At 44.5% G+C, this 24312-nt stretch overlaps 1 protein-coding gene, 1 long non-coding RNA gene and 1 other non-coding gene across 10 annotated transcripts in view; 2 read left to right on the top strand and 1 right to left on the bottom strand.

Annotated features, from left to right (window-relative positions):
* The first annotated feature begins 202 nt into the window (after positions 1–202).
* TRNAQ-CUG lies at positions 203–274 on the top strand. The gene has a single exon. It is a non-coding gene; the product is annotated as a tRNA-Gln (tRNA).
* An 8407-nt stretch (positions 275–8681) lies between these two features.
* Positions 8682–20249, bottom strand: LOC120508838. Of its 2 annotated transcripts, XR_005629102.1 has the most exons (5): positions 19905–20249; positions 17792–17916; positions 14773–14906; positions 12222–12378; positions 8682–8946 (listed from the first exon to the last, which is right to left on the bottom strand). It is a non-coding gene; the product is annotated as an uncharacterized LOC120508838 (long non-coding RNA). The 2 variants fall into 2 exon arrangements; XR_005629101.1 differs by having other exon boundaries at positions 8682–12378; positions 19905–20247.
* Positions 18479–24312, top strand: part of DENND4A (DENN domain containing 4A) — a 49324-nt gene continuing 43490 nt past the window's right edge. For 2 of the 7 annotated variants that reach the window (XM_039722794.1, XM_039722795.1), the window contains exon 1: positions 18479–18690. The gene's annotated coding sequence lies outside the window, so the exon portion shown is untranslated. Of the gene's footprint in view, positions 18691–18826; positions 19273–24312 lie in introns of those variants that run through there. The other 5 variants (XM_039722796.1, XM_039722797.1, XM_039722793.1 and 2 more) reach the window with 3 other exon arrangements.

Here is a 24312-nt window from a genome sequence, read left to right as displayed (position 1 = left end):
TCAGGGAGCGGCCCCGGCCCCGCCCGCGGGCCCCGCTGCTCCGCCGCCCCCTCAGCGGGGCTGAAGCGAGCGGGGGTCCCGCCCGGCCCCGCGGCCCCTCAGCACCGATCCCCCCCTCCGGCACGCTGTGGGCGGCGGCTGTGCTGCGGCGGGGGCGCGGTGGAAGGAACTAGAGGCGGCCGGGAGGGGGTGGTGGCAGAGCGGTTCCATGGTGTAATGGTTAGCACTCTGGACTCTGAATCCAGCGATCCGAGTTCAAATCTCGGTGGAACCTGACTGTTTTCCTCCCCGTTTCGGTTTTTTTTCTCTTCGCTTTTGTGTGCCCGAACGGTGCCCGTGTTTCTCTGAGCTGTCCTAGTGAGTCCCTGTGCCCAAACAATGGATGGGCACACTGAGCTCCCCGGATCCCTGTGCTCAAAGAATGCACAGGCATGCTCCATCCAGGATCTCTGTGCCTGTTCCCAAACAATGGATGGGCACACTGAGCTCCCCGGAGTCCTGTGCCCAAGTGATGGATGGGGATGCTCCGAGCTCCCCGGGCCTCTTCACACACTGTGATAACCTCACCTCACCTCTTGCCTGGGGCTCACCAACCTTAACCCCCACCACGGGGTGGGTGCCCCTCTCCTGCCTCCATGGGCAGGCACCGGCCTCACCCCAAAGCCACCCACAAGCACAGCCGAGCTTGGGGTTGGTTGGTGAGAAGTCCCCCAAGAAGATCCCTCCTGTGAACTGAGCGGAGAGAGGCATATGAGCTTGTGGTGGAGGTATCAGGCAGGCCAACAAGCTCTTTCAGCTGATGAGGTGCAGAGACCACGAGTACAGGCCCCTTTCCCACTGCCACCCCTGCCCACCCTGCTTCTCCCTTCCCAAAAGGTTCCACTTGTCTCCCCTGTGCCATGGGAGACACCAACTTTGTCATCAGCTTCTCCTGGTGCAGGCTTGAGATATAAACAGCAGAGGATAAAAATAGCACTTGTGTCCAGATGATTAAACCGAATCCCTTAAAACTGCTCTTTCCCCACCAGCCTGCCCTCAGCAGCAGCATGTTTGCCATCGCTGCAGTCAGTGGCTGTGTCATCATTCCTGTGTGTGGAAAGTAACCCCCGGGCACCAGCAGCAGGGCTGTGCATCAGTTACAGTCTGCTGGCACCATAACGAGCCAGAATGTGATCCTCTGCATTTAAAGATAAATACTTCATGCTGCCTCAGAGCTTCCGAGTGGGGAAAACAAAGCATTCACAATAAAGACACCTGATGTGTGACTGCAGTGTGTCCCTCCCCAGGAGCATCAGGAGCATCAGTCTGGGCTCACCCACCTCCTGCTGCCAGCCTCTGATATGCCCTGCACCTCCAGCTCCTCACAGAGGATAGTGAGTGGTGAGGCTATAGGAATCTGTGTTGTCTTTGGATTCATCCTTTTTATCTCCAGCCAAACCCAGAACACACAAAATCTTGAGCCTGAAAATGCCCATCCAGCTCCTGCCACCTTTCTCAATCCTCTGCATTGAGTAGTACATCAAATGGATAACAGATACTTGTCAGTGTAGAGGCTGGCTATATTTATAATTCAGGAGCTCGGGTTTCCATCTCATATCCTATTTGCACTTGTCCATTGAACTTTGTTGTTAAAAAGCTATTCATTTTTACTTGATGTTTCTCAGACCTGGTTTCATCCTCCAGAACTGCTGTTAGTGCTAAAAAGCCTTAAAATAACACAGATGAAGTACTTTTAGTTATCCTCCTGTACGAGCTGTTCTCCTTTTCATGCTTTGGATTGTTTGTGAGCCTAGAAACACTCTTTATTTACATGTTTCATGGGTGCAAACATGACTTCCTCTTGCAGCACGCTGCAGATGTTCCTCATCTGGAACTGACTGACCCTATGCAAGAGTTGAGGGCACAGGGTGAGGACAGTGGCTCTTCTGGCTTAGGTAAAAACCACAGTCCCCACACTGCTGCAGCACTGCCACTTGTTGAACTTCAGCCATTGTAAAGCAAAGGCATTTTTACCAGTGATTTTTAGCAAAACATGAAGAGTTGTGCAGATTGCTATGGAGCTGGGCAGCAGCAGGGATTACTTCTAGCTAAGCCTGTTTAAATGCAATTGATCATTTAAAATCAGATCCTTCATGGTGGAAACTGAAACAGTAGAAAGAGTTCTGTGAGTTCTGTGTCTAAACAGGAATCAACAGAGCAGGACATGAGGAAAGCACTGAAGTAGGAAGGAGCTCCAGAAATTAAAGTCTTATATCCTGTTCAGGTTAATTTTGTTGCTGTTCAAGCCCCAGAGAAGAATATCCAAACCTTCAGGAAATGTCACTGTCAGCACAGGCTGGTTTGGGCTGCTCTGCTCTTTCCCTGTGTCCCCTCCCAGAGCAAATTGCTGCAGTGATGGGATGGCCTGGGACACCTGCCGTGCACAGGAAACACAGCCAGAAAGCAGAGGTCAGGCCTGGAATAACAGAGCCTGTGTGCTCCCCAACTGACAGCTTTTAATGTGAGAACAGTCACTCAGCACTGGCATTTCTGCTGCATTAATTGCCATTAGTGTCATCCTTGCGGGAACACTAAATTCATGGCAAACCTTGAATTAGCATGCTCTCATAATTCCTAACTTAGGCAGAACCATTTGCAGAGGCAGCACGTCCCAAGCAACTGGAGCAGAGACAAGGAATGATACTCAGCTGGGCCTTGGATGTTCAATTTAGCGGAGAAAAGAAGCAGAGGTCGCACTCATAACTGCGTATTTATGGGTCTGTGCTGGAAATTCCCAGAGCAGCTGCCAAAAAGAGCCCAGCACCATTAAGGTGCAGATGTGTGTCAGGGCTCCCAGCTCTCAGCTGCCCAGCCCCAGGCACTGTGCATCAAGCTCTCCCTGCGTCCAATTCTCACTTCATTCTCCACTTCCCTCTTCCCACCAACTCCTGAGATCCCCCAGAGTAATCCTGGCCTAATAAAGTGGAAAAATTGCCACCATCTTTGATGGTTGTGGCATTCCCACAACAAGGCCAAGGTGTCTTTGCAGAGCACACTGGTGGTATTTGACATGGAAACAGCAGAATGTGAAACAGGGATGGCCAGTATTTGCTGCTGGTTCCAGAAAAAAAAAATTAAAAAATAATAAAAAGCTTTTCTGGCTCTGAAATCCCTGTTCACACTTTGCAAATCCATCTCTTTGCAAAGCTCAGAGAAGATTTGGAATTGGAAATCACAATAATTCAAAATTGTCCTTGAAGGGCTGTTGACCCAAATTCCCATTTCCCAGATAAAAGCAGCTCCTGGCTTCTCCAGGGCAGAAAGTAGGAAGGACAAAGCCCCAGAACTGTGTTTTATCAGAGGAGAAATATTTCCTAAGGGGAAAATTCAATCAATACTTTGCAATTTCCTAACAATCCATTAATCATTGCAATTATGCAGAGATAATTCAAGTTTTCCAATCCAGCTGCTAAATTAGAGAAAAGCGTACTCTTAGCACGCACTATCCCCAGTTTGACATGTCTGTCAGAAAAAAACCCCATTCAAATATAAAATCCATGCACTGAAATTAAAAAAAAATCTGTTTTAAAACCCTAGACCAATTGAAATGGTCTACAATGTACACAGATTCTATTTTTCAAGTAATTCTATGCCACAGGTAGGAATAATGAAAATACATGGAGTTAATATGAATTTTTCTGTTGATAACTCATTTGCATTCTATCATGTGCTACATCCTTTCTGATTTCTACAGCTCTAAGAAGAAAAGGTATAAGAAGACATAGACCAAATAAAAATTAATATCTAAATTAGCCTTTCCTTTCTTAACCTTGAATTAAAAAAAAAAAAAAGACCTGCATCTGAACAGATTTTTTATCCAAAATCAAATCTCATTCTGTTTTTTCTGTTCTTAGGAATCCCTGCAGCACTGCAGAAAGCGTAGGAATGGAACAGAAAAATTAACCATCTTCTGCAGACTTTTTTCACTAGGACAATATTATGTTAAGCAGAAAGGAAGGAAAGTTTTCAGTGTGTTTTGGGAACAGGAATTGAGTGCAAGACTCAATGACTTGGTGTTCCTTGTGATGACTGTCAAAATGAAGTCATCAGTTTCCTGAATCCATTTTGGACTCATCACTCATCTCTTTGTGTCTGTTGCCTCCAGAGACACCAACAAGATAAACCTGGCAGCCCCAGGATAATTGCTGGCCAAGATATAATTTCATAGAATCATCACTCAAAATCTTCTTCCTCTTACACACCCTGCCAGAGGGGTTTATTCCCTATCTAGGGTCAAAATTTGCTTGATGTTGGAGTTGGTACCAGGCAAATGCAGCGACAGCAGCGCAGGCGTTATCACGTGGCCCATCATCTTCTGGTTTGGATACAAAAGATCAGCCCTGGGGAATGAAGAAGCTCTTTGGGTTCTGTGGCCAAGTCATTCTCTGCAGAAACAAGTGGCGGGGCCGGCCGGCTGTGCTCAGCATGGCCACGTTGTTGTGGAGCTGCACGGCTGTGCTGGGAGCCAGGCTGAGGCCGTAAAACTTCGCTCATTAAGGTCATTAGAGAGCTGTCAGATGGAACAACTGGGATGGCTTTGATCTGGCAGAATATCCTTGCTCCTGTTCCCAGACCTTGGGAACCATCCAGTTTTCCATCATTATTTTTTTTCAAGTCATTCGAACAATATTCTTTGGGTTTTCTAGAGGTTGCAATAATGTCTTCAGGCAAACTGGAGGCTGTAACAGCTATAACAAGATTAATTTATTAAATAGAAACCCTGATATTTCAGTGATTCCTCTATAAATATATTCACAGCTGGTTTTGCCAAGAAAATGGCAAAATGCTGCTGATAATCCCAAAGATATTCCCTATAAATCCACTAGGTGTCCTACTGTTTTCAAGCAATTAGGCTCAAGGTTTGTTTGGGTTTTCCCCTAGTTTTGCCAGTGAGGAATTAGTTTGAGGCTTTAGCGGAATTAGGTCTGGGTTTGCAGGTTGAGGAGACGTGTACGTGTGGTTTGTGTGACCCAGCAGGACATCCGGCTCACAGCAGCAGTGCTTTTGGCAAATGCCACTAATGTTCCCCACAGAGACCAACTCAAGGTTACAGGCTGGAAGAGAAAAAGGGAAAAGAATCTGCCTTCCTCTCCTGGGAATGCTAAACGAGATCCAGCCGAGCCAAATCCTCTTTTCAGTCAACCTTGGGCATCTATTTATAGGACTGTTAAAGCGAGGCCAACACTGACCTCAAAGGTGGCGGCGACACGCGTTAACCTTCATGGGAGCTGCTCTGCACAGGCTGTGGTTGTGACATTCCTGGTCACTGTCCCTGTTCCTGATGAGTGTTCCCTGATTGCCAGCGCCTGTCAGCAAAGGCCAGCACAGCACACAAGGTGCCCTGTCACTTCCAACACGGGGGGCATGGAAATACACAGCAAGAAAAGCAAGCTGAAAAACAGCCAAAGGGGAATTTTCTCATCTCAGAAAATACTTGGGGTGGAGTGTGGCCACTGGACTGTCCCCAGCTGTTGGCTGCTCCTCCGTGGTGTGACCTGCAGCACACTCACCATATCAATTGTGCTATCCAGGACATCTCTGTCTCCAGATTTGTAACTTACATTGAGCCCCAGATATCGCCTAGATATTGAAAAAACATATTGAAGAACATTATTCCAGTGGTTCTCATGCTCAGAAATGCAGTATTTCAGTGAGAGAGAACTGCAGGGTGATTTTTATGGCCTTGTAACTGAAGCACAAATCACATTCTGTGTATTCCTCCCAGTCTTGCCCTTCCTAAATAGGGGCCATTGCATTTGCAAACACCCCTCCTGTTCACTCTCATTTCACAGGGCTGCCACAGCTTGGATCTACCCCAGATCTATGCAAAGTGAGGAGAAAATCAGTTTTGTTTTCTATTTAACAAATGCCAGAGGCAGAGATGCTCTCAAACAACGAGATTGTCTCTTTTTCCACTAGGTGCTTCATGGCCAGAAGTCCTGCCCAGGGCTATTGGCTCTGCAAACAGGCACTGGGCAAGGTGTCAGCACCAGTTTAATCACAAACTGCAAGGGGAAATCAGAGGGGGAACAACAGCCTCCTGTCCTTGGCCCATCAGGACTCCTTGCCATCAGGCATTGTGCATCACGGGAAGTGTGGAGCATCTGTCCTCTGCCATGTGTCACTGCTCTGCCTCTCTCCCTGCTATCTGTGCTCAAGGTATGGCAGTCATTCCCCTGCAAGAAGAAAAGGATGCTCAGATCCTCCCCAGTGTGTATCTGTAGGTACCTGCTGCAGTCCCACCCCTGAGCAGGGTGCACCATGGTGAGGGAGTTTAACCTGCTCCAGCACCTGTGTTTGCTGTGACACACAACAAACACCTCGAGCCTTGCCATGATTCAGAGCATAATGTGTGGCAGCCATCTGGTCCCGTAGCTGAAGGAGCAAATGGAAAATCTGATGAAAGCACAAACAGTCACAATGAGAGACTGAAAAGATGTGTTGATATTCCAAGCAGAAGTCTCCTTCTGTGGGGGGTAATCTCATCATCCATTGCCTCTTTCCTACTCCCTCCTCTGGAAACCTGCTGTCAGCCAGGTTGCACTCTCAGCTCTGGGAGTACTCACACCTATGGGATGCTAAAAATATGTTTCATGTGCTTGAGCATACCTCCCGAGACAAGAATTTGCTCAGCAGCCAGCTGTGCAGTGAGCAAGATGTGCAAGATGCTTGCATGCAGCACAGCATATTTTAGGGAGCTTGGACTGATCCAGAACTTTGGCTGGTTAAAAATGCACTCTCAGTTGGGATTCATCACTAATATTGTCCCACTGCTGTGCAGAATGACAGCTTATGGCTGTGCAGACTGAATGGAGTTTCACCTCAGCTAGCCCAGATATTCCCAGCCCTGCAAAGGAAATGTATTTTGGAGGGACTGGAGCATCAAGGGAGAAACAAGGAACTCAGTGCAGTGGATGGGGTAGAGCTTGGGATGGCTTTGATGTGGCACAGTTGGTGCATAATTTGTCCTGAATACCGGGTTAATAAAAGTGGTTTCATTGTATTTTGCAGCCAGTCTGGTTTTCCCTCATTCTGACCCTGGTTTCTGATGTTTGGAGGGCACAGGGAATGCAGGGAGACAGAAGATGCCTATTTTAGTACTTCTCTGCAGGGAATGCACACGTTTCAGACAGGTACACATCTGTTTCCTCTGACACCAAATTAATGGGAATTGATGTATTGATTCTACAATTCTTTTAAAAATTGCTTCAAGTTTTGGCTTGCTTTCAAGCTGGCTAAATGCAATGTGCACACAGTTCAAGACAGCTATTTAATTATTGTAATATCAATATAGTTTAAAAAATTCAGTTCCCTGTGAAATGCAGAAGATAAAAAGCATAGAGAGCAGCCCAGAAAGGCTCCATATCCTGGGTTCATCCCACAGTGAGGTCTGCAGGTGAGAGGGGATTCTGCCCTTCTGCCCCACTCAGGTGAGACCCCACCTGCAGAGCTTCCTCCAGCCCTGGGGAACAACATCAGAAGGATTTGGAGCTGCTGGAGCAAGTCCAGAGGAGGCCACGGAGATGCTGCAAAGGCTGGAGCCCCTCTGCTCTGGAGCCAGGCTGGGAGAGATGGGAATGTTCAGTTTGGAGAAGAGAAGGCCCTGGGGAGACCTTAAAGACCCTTCAGAGTCTAAAGGGGCTCCAAGAGAGCTGGAGAAGGACTTTGTACAAGGGCCTGGAGGGAGAGGACAAGGGGGAAGGGCTTCCCACTGGCAGAGGGCAGGGATGGATGGGATATTGGGAAGGAATTGCTCCCTGTGAGAGTGGGCAGGCCCTGGCACAGGTGCCCAGAGCAGCTGTGACTGCCCCTGGATCCCTGGAAGTGCCCAAGGCCAGGTTGGGCATTGGGACATGGAGCAGCCTGGGATAATGGGAGATGTCCCTGCCCAAAGCAGGGGGTTGGTTCTGGATGATCTTTAAGGTCCCTTCCAACCCAAACCATTCTGGGGTTCTATGATTCTATTATACAATAATAACCTGAGTCAGTAATTTGACTGAGTCAGTCTCAAGTGTTACATCCACTGTCTTTATGACTATTCCTATATTTAACTGAACAAATATTGGCAAAATAGTCACCTCAGGTACTCAGCTATTATATTTGTAGACTATGGGAATATCTCTGTGCCACATAGGCTCCTGGTCCTAAAAAGAGAAATAGCTTGTATTAGGAATAGAGTAAGAGTCCTGTGGGCACTGGGACATGGAGCAGCCTGGGATAATGGGAGATGTCCCTGCCCAAGGCAGGGGGTTGGTTCTGGATGATCTTTAAGGTCCCTTCCAACCCAAACCATTCTGGGGTTCTATGATTCCATTATACAATAATAACCCGAGTCAGTAATTTGTCAGTCTCAAGTGTTAAATCCACTGTCTTTATGACTATTCCAATATTTAACTAAATAAATACTGGCAAAATAGTCACCTCAGGTACTGAGCTATTGTATTTGTAGACTATGGGAATATCTCTGTGCCACATAGGCTCCTGGTCCTAAAAAGAGAAATAGCTTGTATTAGGAATAGAGTAAGAGTCCTGTGTTTTCTTCTTTGATCATTCTCTCTCTGCTTTTATGATCTCACTAGGACAGTGATATGACAGATGCTTCTGTATTTTGAGTGGCAACATAACTGGTCCAAATATTTGAAGTCAGCTTTGTGTTTCATTTATTTTCTGGCAAAACAACATCCATCTGCAGTTTAAGAATAGAACATATTAAAAAATGTATAGAACTACAAAGCACAGAATACAGAATTTCTGGGTAAAATTCTCTTCTCAGTTACATTTACATAAGTCTGGAGTAGTGTCTTCCTCTTTCTTGTTACTCTGAGCCCCTTTTCCTCTCATTGTGTCAGAGCCATAGGATCTACCATACATGGCTAAATCCGATTTCGTCACAACTGTTGCAATCTCCTAGAGAAAATTACAATCTCAGAGGAAGTACATAAAGATGCATGGGCCTCAATATCCTAAAAATATGCTGCTGTCAGTTGTTCTCTGTTAGTAGTTTTCCATGCAAATGAAAATGCCATGGTGGTGGAGAACTGCTGAACTATCTGGAGCAGATTCTCCACACACACGCGAGCAGAGAATCTGCATTATTTGGCCAAGCTCCTTTATACAACATGTTCAATAGCTCTTTCTTTAAACAAAGAAAGGGTTTGCACTAAATTGTTTGATATTTATTTTGTGTAACTCTGTTCCTTGGCTGTCCATGCTACAGAAATGCTGTTATGCTCCAAGAAGACAGATTGCCTGGGCTGGAAGCCCCAGCCCTGATCCAGGGAAGCACATGGCTTCCTTACAATGATTATGATGAATATAATTACTATTCAGTATATGGGGCAATTGTTTTTGGTGTTTAAAACAGAACAAAACAAAACAAAACAAAACAAAGCAGGTTTGGAAAGGAAAACAGAACATAAAAAAAAATTGTTAAATAGGAAGTGGTTGACTTTCAGGAAGTAACTCCATATGCAGATTCTGCTATCCAGCGTTTCCAGCCATCAGAGAACGGAAAGAAAAAATGCCATTAAATATCCCAGTGGTCCTTTAGAAAATAATGCACCTCCCTTTCTGTAGGTGTAACATTTTACATCTCCTGTCCAACAGCTGGTGGTGTCAAAGGCCAAGCGAGCAGGACGTGGAATGCAGAGCTTCAGTGGTTACTGAAGGCAAAACCATCTAAAGCTGTAGCAGATGTTCCCTTGCTTCCTGTCTGCTTATCAGCCCTGCAAAGGCACTTGGGTTTTGTGCTTGTTGTGCCAGGGGTAGCTATGGAGATCTCGTACAAGCTGTGCTGTAGTGATACGCTGAAGGATCTTTATGTGTTTGGCTATGAATGATCAAGAAAACAGTATGGTTTCTAAGAACTCGCTCGCAATTTTCCGTATGTACATCAGTCGTTCCCCTCGCACGACACGAAGATGACATTTTAAATTATAAAATAACTTAAGAAACACGTTTCTGCAGTGAAGATGTTCATTTGGCCTCGGTGTGCTCATGTTTTATACATTGTTTCTAGTACACCATGAAATAAAGAATAGTATATCCAACCAACTGTATTTCTCCAAGGCCTTGAAAGTGCTCCAGAAGAGTTTTTAACTGTCAATTTAAATATCACTGCCACTAATCCTTTTTATTGCACCTCAGCTCAGTTTTAGTTCCTGTTTATATTCATTATGAGCTCCTGTAAATTATAACTTTAATATGAATGACTACATGCAAGTGTTAATGCCGTGCTCCATCTATTCTAGGGCTTTGAGATAGTTTAATGAGACTGATTTTTACACTGATGCATTTAAATTAATATGCATTCCCAATACAGTCAAGACCCAGGGCAATTAAGTTCATTAGTTATTAGATAAGAGTTCTTTTCCTCCATGAAATAGAATAAAGGAATTTATTTTATGTAAATTCTAGCCCAGATGTTTTGCTTTAAAGGGTAGCAGAAAAGGATGGATTTGGAATGGTTCCTTTGCCCATATTGAAACTGGAAACCAAAAGTGACAGTTTTGACTTATCACTGGTAGACATGGTTATAGATATTCCTGTGGGATACAAAAGAGGAACAGTGGCTGTGTTGGTGTCTGCCACATTTCATGTAACATTATTCAGGAAAAGGAGCACTAGGTAACCATTATTGCACCTTTAGACTGTTGATTGCATTGCAAATTCGTGTTGACCTGGAAAATGCAGAGAGTGGCACAGGGTATCCCTTCTAGGGGTGATATTCAGTGTACTGCAACATCATGGCCCATAGTCCAGGAGGAACTGAAGACTTTTGGGACAGTAGGTTCCCAGGGAAGTAGGTGTGGACATACTTCTGAGAAAATGAGCTTCCATATGAAAGCTAGAGACCTAAAATTCAGTCACCTTCCTGTCCCCAAAGGCATGCAAGGACAAGACAATGCATGAAACAAAAAAGTGTTGAAATTAAGACACCAGGCCTGTATGCAAAGGGCAGACTTGCAGGCAAAGGATAATCTGAAGAATGCAGTGATAGAAGTTGCCTGAAGCATCTGGGAAAACACAGGAAGTATGAAGATGAAAGAGGAAGAGGGAAAAAGGGGAACCAGAGGTCAAGTTCGTATGAGTTAGGAGTGTGGAGAAGGTGAGCACAATTCTGTGGGTGAGTTCCTGGTAGAGATGCAGTAAATATATTTAAAAAGCAATATATTGGTGCTATGACCGGGTAAGAGAGTTTTTGTTTGAAGTGCTTGAAAATTGAGGTCACAGTATTTAGACTTAGACTGTAAGGGGTAGCACAGTTGGAAGCAGGATGGATGAGATGGTTTAACAGGGCTTCATTGTAGTCACATTAATTCAGTTTAAATAATTAATTCTCTTTTAAATTGACTCTATTCTGCACACTTGACATTTTGGAAAAGCTGCCATTGCCTGGCCTTCTGGTAAATGCTTTTGCATTTGTTTTCCATTGTTTCCTTCTTGAAAAAAAAATCCTTGTCACTAACAGGAACCATCAGCAGCATGGAACAAATTGACTTGCCAAGGACATTTCCTCCCATCTCATTATTTGCATGGGAAGTACTCTTTTTTTTGTATCAAGAGTCAGAGTGTGATTTTTTAAAATTTCCATTTATTAAGGTAGTTTTGTACTGCATTATGTCAAATTCAGACTTGATTATGTAAATTACTTTCTATGCATCAACATTTGGTCATACATTTTCCAAGGAGGTGATCAAGCAGCTTAATTAATAATCAATTCAGAGTTCTCTCTGCCTACCTCATTATGTAGAACCTCTGACTGTTACAGGAGAGGGTCTCCTCTAGGTATGAATCAGAGCAGATACATCACCCTCCCTCTTCTGCTCTTAGAACATTGATTGTGAGACTCAAGTGGCTGAGATTGAGTGGATCTATAATGTTATTTGGCACAAATTGGGTTAAACAAACAGGTCGTGTATTTTACTTGCAAGGTGACTTGGTTTGTGTTTTCTGTCCTGTCCTTTCTCAGCTCTTGGTTGTGGCTCAGTTGCTAAGAAAGTGTTCATCTTCTCTAAACTCCCCATGGAAGTGGCAAAGCTGTATAGCAGAGGAACACAAACTTTTTTTTTGTTGTGGGGGGGTCTGTTGGGGCTGGGGCTCTTTCAGGTAACCTGGAGCCAACCCTCTGAGAGCTCAGCAAAGGGCAGGGCCTGGGCTGACCTACATTCACAGTGACTCACCATGAGATTTAATGTTGTTCCTCTGTTTTGCTGGTTCCTCAGCAGTTTCTGAGGCTTTAAACAAGGGCACTCTTACCTAAGCCAATCGATGGATGAGCAGTTAGGACCCAATCTGATGCAGCCAGTATTTGTAATAATAGAAGGGCACATTCCAAAGCTGTTACAGAAGAAAAGAATTTCAGATAATTAGGAGAGGAGTTGGGCAGTGATACAGACTTTAAAAGTACCCAAGATAAAATAACAGATACTAAAAATATCTGTATTGAGATGAAATCCTCATGACTCAGTACTCGAGCCAACTTCCATTCTCTAGGAATTAGCAAGGAAATAATCCAAACAGGGTAGGTCCTGGTGTATTGCCTAACTCTGGGCTTACACGTACACTTCAAAGATATATATTTCACACTGAAAAAGGTAGACTTAAGTCTGACTTTTCAGGGCAATTTCAAAATTTTTAAAATATGTTCTGTAGCTGGAACTTTTTTTAAAAAAAAAGCTTAGTTTATTTCTATCTAGAAAAAATCGAATAGAGAGCACTCTGGACCTTGAAAGGCAAAAGCACTGACAGCAGGACCAGAGATGCATTCTTTGTGACAAGCAGGACATTCATTTTAATACCTGTGACTCTCTAGCTAATAACTGAGGAGTGGTCAATCCAGCTTGCAAATAGAAACACAAGAGTGCCATTTCTTCTCTTTTTTCCTACATGAAGTGTTCTCTGACTAGATGAGAAATTTTGAAAGTATTGAAGATACTGTAAGCATTAAAAGTATTTTGAAAGAAATGAATATTTTGAAAAGTATTTTGAGTGCTATAGAACCTCAGAAAAGCAGAAATCTGTGTTAGGAGAGCTTCAGCTACAATCTGGGTCAGATTTTCAGTGCAGATGTGTCAGATGCAGTTCCTTGGAAAGTCTCCATGACAGTTAGTGAGAAGAGTGACCCAATGTTTTCTCACCGTACAAAATAAGTGTTCTGTTTGATGATGTCATGTGCATGAGGCACTGCCTGCATTCCCACGGCAGAGTCCTGTTGCAGCTTGTTTGGGAGAAGAGATTTCGTCTCAGAATGTTTCAAACAGGGAGTTTAACAAATCTCTTTGGTACACCTTGACTGATCTCAATCAATTTTCAGAATTTTAATGATCTGGTTTTATTTCCAGATAATGACTATTTATGTAAATGAGATGCCTTATAAATAAACACGGAAATTATTCCATAATATTAATTACAGGCTTTATGGTTCAAACACTTATTATACTAAAGGCAAATGGTGCTGAGGATTGTCTTTGAGTTTATTGATTTAGTTACTTTGTTCGTTTTATTTTAACTTGACTTTCATATGTTGGGCAATATTTCCTGAACTAAAACAAGGTGTTCTGTGTGCCTGGATATATCAAAGGACATTGATGGATAAAAAAATCAAAATGCATCATACAGGGGTAGTAGTAAATGGAAACCAGACTTCAGAACGATTTTGTCTAAAAATCAAAGACATGAGTTTTACTTGGAAAATCTCAGCTTAAGTGTTGTTAGCCATTTACTGAAAAATTAAGTCTTAAATTAATTATAATCCTTTGCACTTCTATAGCTGCTTCTCTTGAGAATCTCAGTAGTGTTCTACAAACATTAATTAAGCTTAATAGTACTCCTGAGAAGTGGTTAAGTGATAGATATACTTCACCCACCATGATATAAGCAATCTCTAGAACAAAATACAAAAACTTCAAACAGCGGGACTACGCAGGAGTTTAGAGCCTGAAGTATCCCCATCAGGCAAAACTGTGGGGAAGATTTAGCTACATGGGATACAATTGCTTGGCCTGGGCACGATTCAAAGGTGAATATAAAGTACAAATAATAAAGAACTCTTCACTAGAGATCTCTAGTGAAGGAAAGTGGTTTTCTATGGCCCCACAGTATTATGTGGTGTGGCTCTGGTGATGAACTGAATACTGATTCAGAGGAAAACTGCTATTTGCAGAAATCACCCCCAGATGGGCCAAAGGGCAGGCATCCACATGGAACCTTTAAGGCTGATGCATGAACAGCAGGGATAGCAGTTAAGTCCTCTCACCCCTGAGGGAACAGGAGCTGCTGAAAATAGCAACAAACCAGCAGTATCAGTGTGTACATTTACAGCCCCAGACTGTTATTTTTGCTGGCGAATCTGCATGCACAATTTCCTTCCTGATATTACTCCACAAAGAGCAGCTTTTGTTATCTGGCATTACTGATGACAGCAATACTTAAACCAGGTTAGTGCTGGCACAGACAGCAAGCTGGCTTTGATAGATGCATTAGGATTTGGGCCGTCCTCAAGCAACCCTTCTGCTGTCCCGTGCTCACAGAATGGACTGCAAATATTTGTCTGGGAGCTTCCAGTGCCCAGAAATGTGCTCCAGCTGTACACGCTGATTGTCTGCTAACGACAGGAGGAGAGGTATGGATGGCATCGCTGGCTTGACACCCCAACCCTCAGCAACACAGCCAAGCACATCTTCACTGGTTTATCCCTGACTAACACCAAAGGCCATCCCATGCCTCTCTTACCCTTCCAAAGCTGATAGCTGCTGCCATGCTGCAGTGCCTTGTGAATTATTTTAGCAGTTGCCGAGGGAAACTTTGCGACGCGCAGCCTAAGTCCTCAGATGCACACTCTGAAATCTTGAGGAAGCAAATCGGTGCTGGAAAGGGAAATGATAATGAGTTCACATCAGATTTTTATTTATAGAAATGACTTGGAAGCAGCTGGATCTCCTCCTTGGGTACATTTTCTTTCCTTTTTGTTTCCCAGTATTTCTATGCTTTTGGGACCGCAAACTCTCCCATAAATATTGGCAATACATGCTTGCTGAGAAACTCTACCTGCTGGAGAAAAAAAAACCTCCTTGTTTTATCCAAATGGAATGCCTAGATACTGCAACTAGACAATTAGACTTTATCCTTACACATATACAGTAACATTCTTTATTTGCATTTGTGAATTGTAATTCATGGCACATGACTCCAGTGCTTCTGCTGAGTTCAGTGGCCTTTGGATCAGGGCCTGTATTTGCTTCATTTCCCCATATTTTCAGCTGCTTCAGTAATTGCTTTACCTAGAGAAAGGTCTGAAAATAGATGTATTTTTAATATACATATATGATATTCTATTTCCTGTTTTATAATGCATAGTCAGTAGTTTCTCTGGAGTGCATAAAGCTTTTCAGAGATACTGTACTTGAATCAGTAAAAGGAAGGGTGACTGCACTGTTGTACTGCTGCACCATAATATTTAAATGCTTTATTATTTCATAATCTGTCCTAGAATTTAATCATTCCAAGCTGGGACGGTCTCTTTATGTCAAAAGGGAAAAGTCCCAGATTTACAAATATGCATGTAGGAAAAGCCCATGAAGATGTGGCTTCATTTCCAGGGTGATTCCAGCTTGCCAAAGGCTCCATTTCATTGCATAACCCTCCGGATGCAGATCCATTACTGCACTGTAAAGTGGGTTACTGGACAGGGCAAGGCAATTCATCTTCTGAAATGCAGAGTCTTGTTTTGCCAGTTATGGAGTTTATAATTATCCATTACCATTATCTCCATAGTTATTTTTACCAAGGTTACAGATAGGTCTGTTTGAAAGGTATTCTGTTGGGTTCTCTTGGAGGTTCATCCTTCCCCTGTAGAGGTAAATGAGCAGTGCACACAGCACAGCCAAGTGAGTTCAAAAGGCATAAAACTGGCGAGAAAGTGAACAGATTAAGTCCCAAACTGCACACTTAAGAAACTGAACTAAAATTGTTTTGCTTATGGAAGCCAGTCTCTGCCAGGAAAAACTGGGAATAGTGATAGCTGCTTTTTTTTTTTTAAGCACTTCTGAAGCCCCATGAATTATAAATCATCAAACCCACAATCCTGGGACAAGTCTCTTAAAATCATGTCCTGGGACAGCAGAGTTCTCCATTCTATTCCTGGCTCTGTCACTGACCATCTGCCACTTGTCCTCTGCCTTGCTTGAGTTTACCCATGTGTAAAATGCACTTAAAATAATCTAAACCAGACTTTGAAAATTACTTCAGTGCCACAAGCTAGAAATTTGGGGTTGTAACATGGAAAAAAATCGTTCTGTGGTTGCTGGTCCATAGAAAGCCTGCGTGTCTCTCTGGCTGCACTAAGGGGGAGGCTAAATCTGGCTGCCAGGGCTCCACCCTGCACTTGAGAGGCAGCAGAATCCCACATGAAGGGTGCCTGCTGCCTGCCCACCTGCACTACATGCAGTTGTTAACTTGGGTAATTAGCTTACTATGCACAACAAGAATCTGATCCAACACTGACTGGAATTAATAAGTAGACTTCAGTGACTTAATGATCTTGGGCTTGGGTCTTCATGTGCAAGTAGAGATGCTTGCTCAGAGATCCTGAAAATCCCTGGGAAGGGAAAGGCTTTGTCTGACTGACACACAGACACATCTCTGTGCAATGAGCCTGGCAGGAGCTGGGCACACAGTAAATCTGTCTCTGCCTGTACAGTAGCACTATTCACTGATGCTGCTCTTTATTCACAAATAAATACAGAACTACAGTCACAATTTTTCATAGGCCCTTTTGCACGTGGCTTTAGAAGAGCCTTAAAGTGGAAAATTGATGACGAGCTACGCAGGAAAGCTTCGCAGTGAGATTTGTTAGGAAAGGTGACTTGATAAAGGTGGTGACAAGCTAATAATGAAATGGAACATTGCAATTAAATGTGCTGGTGGGGAAGAAAGTGTGCCACAGCCAAGAGCATGAGCAGCAGGTAGGTCAGGGAGAGAATGCAGCAGAGGTTTGATGGAACAGGGTGGGAAGGAGGGGGAGATGTAAGAACAAGAAAGACAGGACAGAGATAAGCACTGTTAGATGTGATAGCAGTATGGGGCAGAAACTGCTTTGGTGTTTGTATCAGGCCTTGCAGAGAGAGATCCCCATCCCTGACCGCAATTTGTTGACATTGACACAATGTGTAATTAAATGCAGATAGTCCTAGAAGGACAGAAATGGGGGAGGCAAACAAATTAACAGCAAAAAAAAGACATATACACAACGTTTTACTTATAAAAGAGCTGAAAAGTGTGAAAACTGCCAGAGAATATTTAAGAATTCTGTTTCTCCAAAATGAGTTCCCATTAGAAATAGTCCAGGATATTTTAATGGTTATGAACTTAAACCCTGCAAAGTGAGCTATTCATACATCAGTGCAGGGATTTTGCTCAGTATACAGGCAGCTGTAACAATACTCTCAGAAGTAGGAACAGACCCATTAATCTTGGATGTTAACTCTGAAGCCTAAAATTTATGCCTACCTGAAAAGTGAGCAAGAGCAGAGAGCACAGAACAGTTCGCATATCAAAAATTACTAACACTAGCCAGAAGATGGAGTTCAGTATTGCTACTTATTTGAAAAGCATTTCCAGGATTAAAATATATCGGAAATTGATTTAGAAAAGTCTCTACCAGCACACCAAATAATTTAAGGACACGCTACTGAACACAGAGCATCTTGCTGTAGTGAACAGTGACATTCTGGGTTCTTGGTCTCTCACTTACCCCAGTGTGTACTGTCGGGAGAGACAAGTTCTTTCTGGGTGTGGCTAGAAATGCATTTCACATAGAAACACAAGGAATGGGAACGTTCTCGTAGTCCCTGACACATTCCTTACTGGGTTTGCTGCCTGTTGAGAAAAAAACAAGACAGACTTAGCTCCCAACTATCAACCCTGGCAGCGCAGAGCTGTGCCTGCATGTGCAGGCTTGCACATGGGTGCTCCTGCCCAGGGAGACACCGACTTGTGTCAGCCACCACATTTCCAACGTGGGGGGTAACAGGAGCAGCATTTCTGCTATAAACAATTTAATTAATAAAAGTATGTGGGGAAAACCAATGTTATTTTATAGTTTTTGGCTTTTGTGTTCTATTTGGTCAGATTTTCAGAGGGATGAGGTAAACCAAGAGAGTAGGACTGAACATATCTGAGTATTTACAGTTCAGTTTTGATAAATTCACAGTATTTACAAATTCAGAACTTCATATGAATTTTATGTCTTTTATAACAAGCCACATCTAAACCCTTAAGCCAAACAAGAACTGAGGTAAGACTGCATTCAAACTCAGAATTGTATAGTTGGAACCTATCCCTAACCAGCACTTTGGTATAAAATTTGGAAACTCAGGGTTGCAGTGGACAAGGTGCCAGAAAAGTAGTATTTATTTCTGTGTGGGTACAGGCAGGATTCGTTCTGTTGCGCTCAGCAACATCTTGACACGCTGCACTAATCTTAGCTGCACGCTCTTAAAAGATTATTTTTGTCTCGGGTTCTTTTTCTAGTCTTTGATGCAACAGCCTGCTGCGGGTTACATCAAGCCTGCAGAAAATCCCTCGGTTTTCTCATCCCTTGTTTTCCAGACAGCCGGCACCTCCTCCGGGTCCAGGCGACGGGCGCCGCAGGTGAGCCAAATCCCGGCCTATCTGGGCCGGAGATTAATTTCTGTTTAAATTAAAGATGCTGCCTGGGTTAAAAGGCTGAGGTGGGGGGGAGGCACAGTCGAGCCCGTGATCTGCGCGCTGTGTTTTAGGCGCTTTCGCTTAGGGAGCCCCGCTCCGCCCGTCATGGCTCGGAGCCGCCGGCGCCGCGTTCCGTGAGGGGGAAGGCGGGAGCGGCGGGGCCGCGTTCCGTGAGGGGGAAGGCGGGAGCGGCGGGGCCGCGGTGCGAGGGGGAGCGCTCAGAAGGGACCCGGCGGACGGCGGGGCACGGCCGCATCCCCGTCAGGAGCCGCGGGACCCGGCGGGCGCCGTCCCACGCCCGCCCCGCCGCGATCACGGGTCGCAGCCCGCCTCCCCCGCCCCGTGACAGCCAAGATGGCGGCGGAGGGGAGGGGGGATCCCGCCTGAGCCGCCCACACGGCGGGAGGCGGCGGGGGCGAGCCGGGCTCCGCTGGGATGAGATAAGGGCGCGGGCACCGAGCGCGCTGCCCCCCGAACCCCTTCACCACCCGCTCCTCGGCCCGGGGAGCGCGGCACTCGCCTGAGGTGAGCGCGGCGGGGCTGTCACCGCCGCGGGGCGCGGGCCGGGGGGTTCTCGGAGGCGATGCCGCGGGTCGGGCGCTGCCGCGTTCCGGGGCCGGCGGGGAAGGGGCGCGGGGCTGTCAGCGGGGGCGGGGAGGCCGGCGCTGGCGGGCCGGGGGCTGAGGCGGCGCGGGGGCGGCGGTAACTTTCCGCTGGGCCGCGGTGGGAGGGGGGAAAACTTTCTCCTTTCTCCTTGTGGCCGCCGGCTCGAGGCTCCCGCCGGGCCCGAGGGGCTCCCCGCGCGGCGGGGCCGGCCGAGCCCTCGCCGCCGACCTGCCATGTTGTGCGGGCTGCGCGCCGGCGGGCCGGGGTGTGTGCGTGTCCCTGAATCCGCGTGTGTGTGCGCGTCCCCGGATCCGCGGGTGTATGTCCACGTTCCCCGGATCCCCGTGTGTGCGTGTCCCCGTGTGCCGGCGCGGTGCCCGGACCCCGAGCCTGTGCGGTGCCCCGATCCGCGCGTGTGTGCGTGTCCCCAGAGCCATGTGCGGGCTTTCCGCGCAGCACCGCTGCGTCAGCCGGAATTGCCCGCGGTGCTCAGCCCCACGGTGCGTGTTTCTGTCCCGACTTTCCCTTCGGCAGCCTGGGTTACCCTATACCTGGGTTGATGCAACGCGCTGTGGAAATTAGCCCTGGCATTTTTGTCGTCGCTCTGTCATGAGGTCTGCGTGTGGCACAAGTTGCTGGCCAGGGGATGATGGTATTCAATAACTTCCCAGTGATGGTTGCTATTCCGGAGTTATTCCAAACGGGCTGCGTTTAAAAATGTGCCGCTTCTACTTTGCTGAAAGTGAGGTCTTGACTTTCTGCCTAGTTCTGGAACTTAATTTTTTTGAATTAACTGAGTGGAAGTGTGGTGTTCTGGGCAGCTTTTTACTTCATTTCACAATTTTTTCTGGAACTGTTGCTCAACTGGAGGTTTCCGTAAGAAGTGTTACATTACGGTACATAATATTTCACTTTTTGAATGATTAAACACAAATATGTTGTCTTGGCAAGTGTCTGGTGGTTTAGGGATACTAATTGAGTTAGTCTAGCCAAGAAAGGTCGAGGGGGAGTAAATGGATTATTTCTGGTTTGTGTGTCTAGCATGCAAGCCTTACTTTGTAAGAGTCTCTTGCTTTTCTCATCTTGTTTTAAAAAGTCATATATTTAGAGTACTGGAGAAACTTCATCTAGCTTTTAGAGTATTGAGGAGTCTGTAAGTTTATTTAAAGTGAGCTTTAAAGTGGAGCTCTGGTAAAGGGAGCTGGTTTTTAGGGGCTATCGTGACTTGGCATTGAAATAGTTTAATTATCAAAAATAGAGCATTACAGTTTCCGTGGTTAGCTTGAGGAAGGGGAAAATTGCGTGGAACCTTGAAGACAGAACAAAAAAGATTAAGCTTCTCTGCAGCCTTAAGGGCTTCTGTGATGTGCATGTTTTACTTCTGGAAGTGTTGGGCTCCAGCTGGATGAGTACTTTCCTCAAGTTTGAGTGTGTTCTGCCCCTTTGGAACAGGATTTACCCAATGGCCTCTTCTAAAAAGTAAATTTTTAGAAAGTAGCACAAAATAGAAGATCTGCTTCTGCAAGCAGTAAGACAAAAAGCACCATGACTATTTTCTTTAAACAGGAGCTTATTTAAAAATATTTTCCCAGTATTTGAGATTTTCATACCTCTGGATATTCGTATTTTTTGTAGATGCAGGGTTGCAGGTCTGTATTTCAGCTCGTTCTCTGATTTTCTTTAAACAGGGGCTTATTTAAAAATATTTTCCCAGTATTTGAGGTTTTCATACCTCTGGATATTCATATTTTTGTAGATGCAGGGTTGCAGGTCTGTGTTTCAGCTCGTTCTCTATGACATAACCCCAGTATGGTGCTTAATGGAATTACTATATGTTTTAATGGCAGTATTAGCAGTTATCTAGTTAATATAGCCAGAGTTAATTATTAGTTAGAAAAAGCACAAATATTGACATAGCCTGGCACACACTATAGGGCTCAGGTGCACGCAGCTGATGCAGGTCAAGCGTTAGAAACAATGTCAATAACCTGCTTCTATTTCAAATGTGTGCTTGAAAGGGAAAGTGGGAAGGTGGTAAAGCCAACTGGTCCCTGAGGGGAGTGAGGGTGTAACTAACACAGCTGTTCTGTGTGGCTCTTGAAGAAGAATTGTGGGCACCACCACTGCCACAAGCCAGTCTGCCGGTTTTTAATCTGCAGGATTTTGCATTGAGGGTTTACTAATTTCTAGGTTAATTCCTGCTGTAGTGTGTGATAGCTGGGGAAAACTGTCTTGTGACTCTTCAGAGAGGAAGACAATTCCTAGACCAAGCTGAATGATGATGGGGTTTGGTAACCTTGAGGTTTTAATACAAGAACAAGAAATTTGCAGCGTCACTTAAATATTCAACATCCTTTTTTATTTCCATCATGCTCCCTAGCAGCTGAGTTGCTGTTAGTTTTGCAAGTCATAGTAGGTTGAAATGCTTTTTATAACACTGTCTGCAGAAACATTCATGCTTCCTGGCCAAACACTGGCAGGTTGGAATGGGAATAGTACAATAGGTACTTAGTCAAAAGCTTTCTCAATCTTAAATTTATCTCCTGAAATGAAGACTTGCAGGAAGCCTTCTTTCCGTTTTTTGTCCTTTCCTCAACTTTGACCTGAGTCTTTAAGTATGGTGTTGGTATGACCAGAAATTTGGAGGCCAAATGTTGCCCAGTTTATGTTGGATTAAAAAACAAAAGGTCAATATAGCCTTGTAATGTTGTTGGGATTTATGTTTGGTGGTTTCCAATTATGTTGCTGTGTGACAGGGTTCCAGTGGTAAAGGTTTTGATACACATGTTGATATAAAACTGAGGTATTTTTTCAGAAGTTTCCTGGAAAGTACTGTAATACTGAAAAATACTAATAATGAAAGAACAAAAAAAAAAGACACCAAAATAATTTCTATATGTGTGCCTTAACAAAGCATGATGCAATTTGTGATGATTGGTGTATTTCCAGTATGTTTATCTTGCTTGTTACAGTATTTTGACCAGGTTTCTCTGGGATGTATTCAAATTTCAAACTTTTGTTAAGCTGACTCATAACAAATCCAAACAAAAAAAGCCCAAAATCCAAATCAGGCTGTTCCTTCCCCACTTTGCAACCCCCCTCCAAAACCAAACCTGTAAAAATGTAGGAGCTTTGAAGAAGGTTGGGGTTGGTCTTGCCCTCATGCAAGAGTGCAGGTGTGGTGGGCTCACATCACCTGTCCCTTGTCCTTCTGCTGTGGCTTCACTGGGTGGTGGCAAGAGCTCAGAAATGCCCTTGGGTCTCTTCACTTGTATGTCAGTTCTGGGTGGGAATAATATCCGCTACTGCAGACACAAATTGTGGTACAATTTTCTGCCATACTAAAGGCATATTTTAATTGATGGCATCCAACAGGTAGGGGATGAATATGTGTAAGCTGTGAAAGCATCACCACTGCTCAACTATTGTTAAAAATCAGCTGTTTCTACTGGTACTGACCAATTAATTACTTGAAATGAATGAGGTTCTTTGCTGCATGGTACAGTAATCCTTGGCTGTTTTCTGCTGTCCTTCAGTTCAGGTTTAGTCTGTGCCTGGTCTGAAAGTTTGGTCTGTGGCTGCTCTGGAAAGAGGCTGCTGATGCTTATTAAGTGCTCCCACAGACTCCAGAGTCAAAATTAAACCATGCAGGGCAGTGATGCCCAGAGGTTTGATCTATAACACTCATTTCAGTAGCAGTGTGTGATGCAGAACTAGTCACTGGTAGTTCCCTAAAGAGCTCAGAAACAGTACCAGGAGGAAACTGAGAAGTGGAAATGAAAGACCTCAGAAAGTGTTGGCTGGCCTGGCTATTTTAAATGGTGTATTTTTATCTTTTCAATATATCAGGTACAAAATATATTGCATTATCTAATATATATATATGAAAAATGTACATGTCTAATGGGTACATTAGATAATGGTTACTGTGGAGGCTGATGTAGAGTGAACTAAGTAATAATGGGAGGGGAGTGAAAGGAGGAGGAACTGTGGCCTAAAAATGGGATGAAAAGAATAAGGAGTGTGTTAGAAGTTAGCCAGTTATATCCTCCCTGTTTAATATTTACCATAAATTTTGACTTTTCAAAATCTGGGTCAGGAAAATCATTAATGCTAATTAATAAAGTTATTTCAGTTTGGCCATCTGAAATGAAAGTGAACAGGCAATAAGTGTGGTGTATGTGTATGTAAATAAAAAAAGTCCCAAGAGATAGCCCCCACCTTGTGTGCAAGCTTTATGCAAACACGGAGAAGGGTTTTGTGGGCTGGACTCTTGAATTTTGGTTTTGACTTGAACTTCAGAAGAAACCTATGGGCCTAAGGAATTATTCTCAAAATTCCTAACTTCAACACCAGGATCAGCAGTAGTTACTTTGGCATATCATTGCTCTTCAACTAATTAATGGTGACTTTCAGAAGGAGACCCTAATGTTTTTTATTGCTTTGCTGGCTGTCTCAGCAATACGTGGTAGTTGATTGATGTGCTTGCAGCTGAGCTGGTAGTGGTACTTGCACACTTATTTTTCTGTGGAATAGATGCTAAACATTTTGGTAAGTGGATGTAGAGATTTGCTGGATGGGAGAGGTATTAGTGAGTGTTATCCCTCCATGAAACCTTTCCAGTGGGGTGTGGATGATCTGCAGGCAGCAGTTCCAGCTCTGCCTGTGCAGTCTGTGCGTGGCTGTCCCTGTCTGTAATTTGTAGTCTGGTTGGATCCCATTTTCTCACATTACAGAACATTTTTGCTGGCCAAAGGAAAAGAAAAACCATATAAAACATTCTAAGTCTCAAAGTGTGTTTTTAAATGTTGCAAAAAGTGTTAGAAACAATTTCCACCTGTCTTTTCTTCTATCGCATCATGAATTCAAAATTTAATTTGGGTAGAGAATGGTTTCAAAACAAAACTGAGGTCAGCATGTCTGTCCAAATGTGGCAGGGTGAAAGCAGGTCACTTCTGT

Source organism: Passer montanus, unplaced genomic scaffold (assembly GCF_014805655.1).
Source record: "Passer montanus isolate IOZ18808 unplaced genomic scaffold, ASM1480565v1 scaffold5, whole genome shotgun sequence".
NCBI classification, from domain to species: domain Eukaryota; kingdom Metazoa; phylum Chordata; class Aves; order Passeriformes; family Passeridae; genus Passer; species Passer montanus.
Note: the sequence above shows the minus strand (reverse complement) of the source record. Positions and strands in the feature narration are given on the sequence as shown.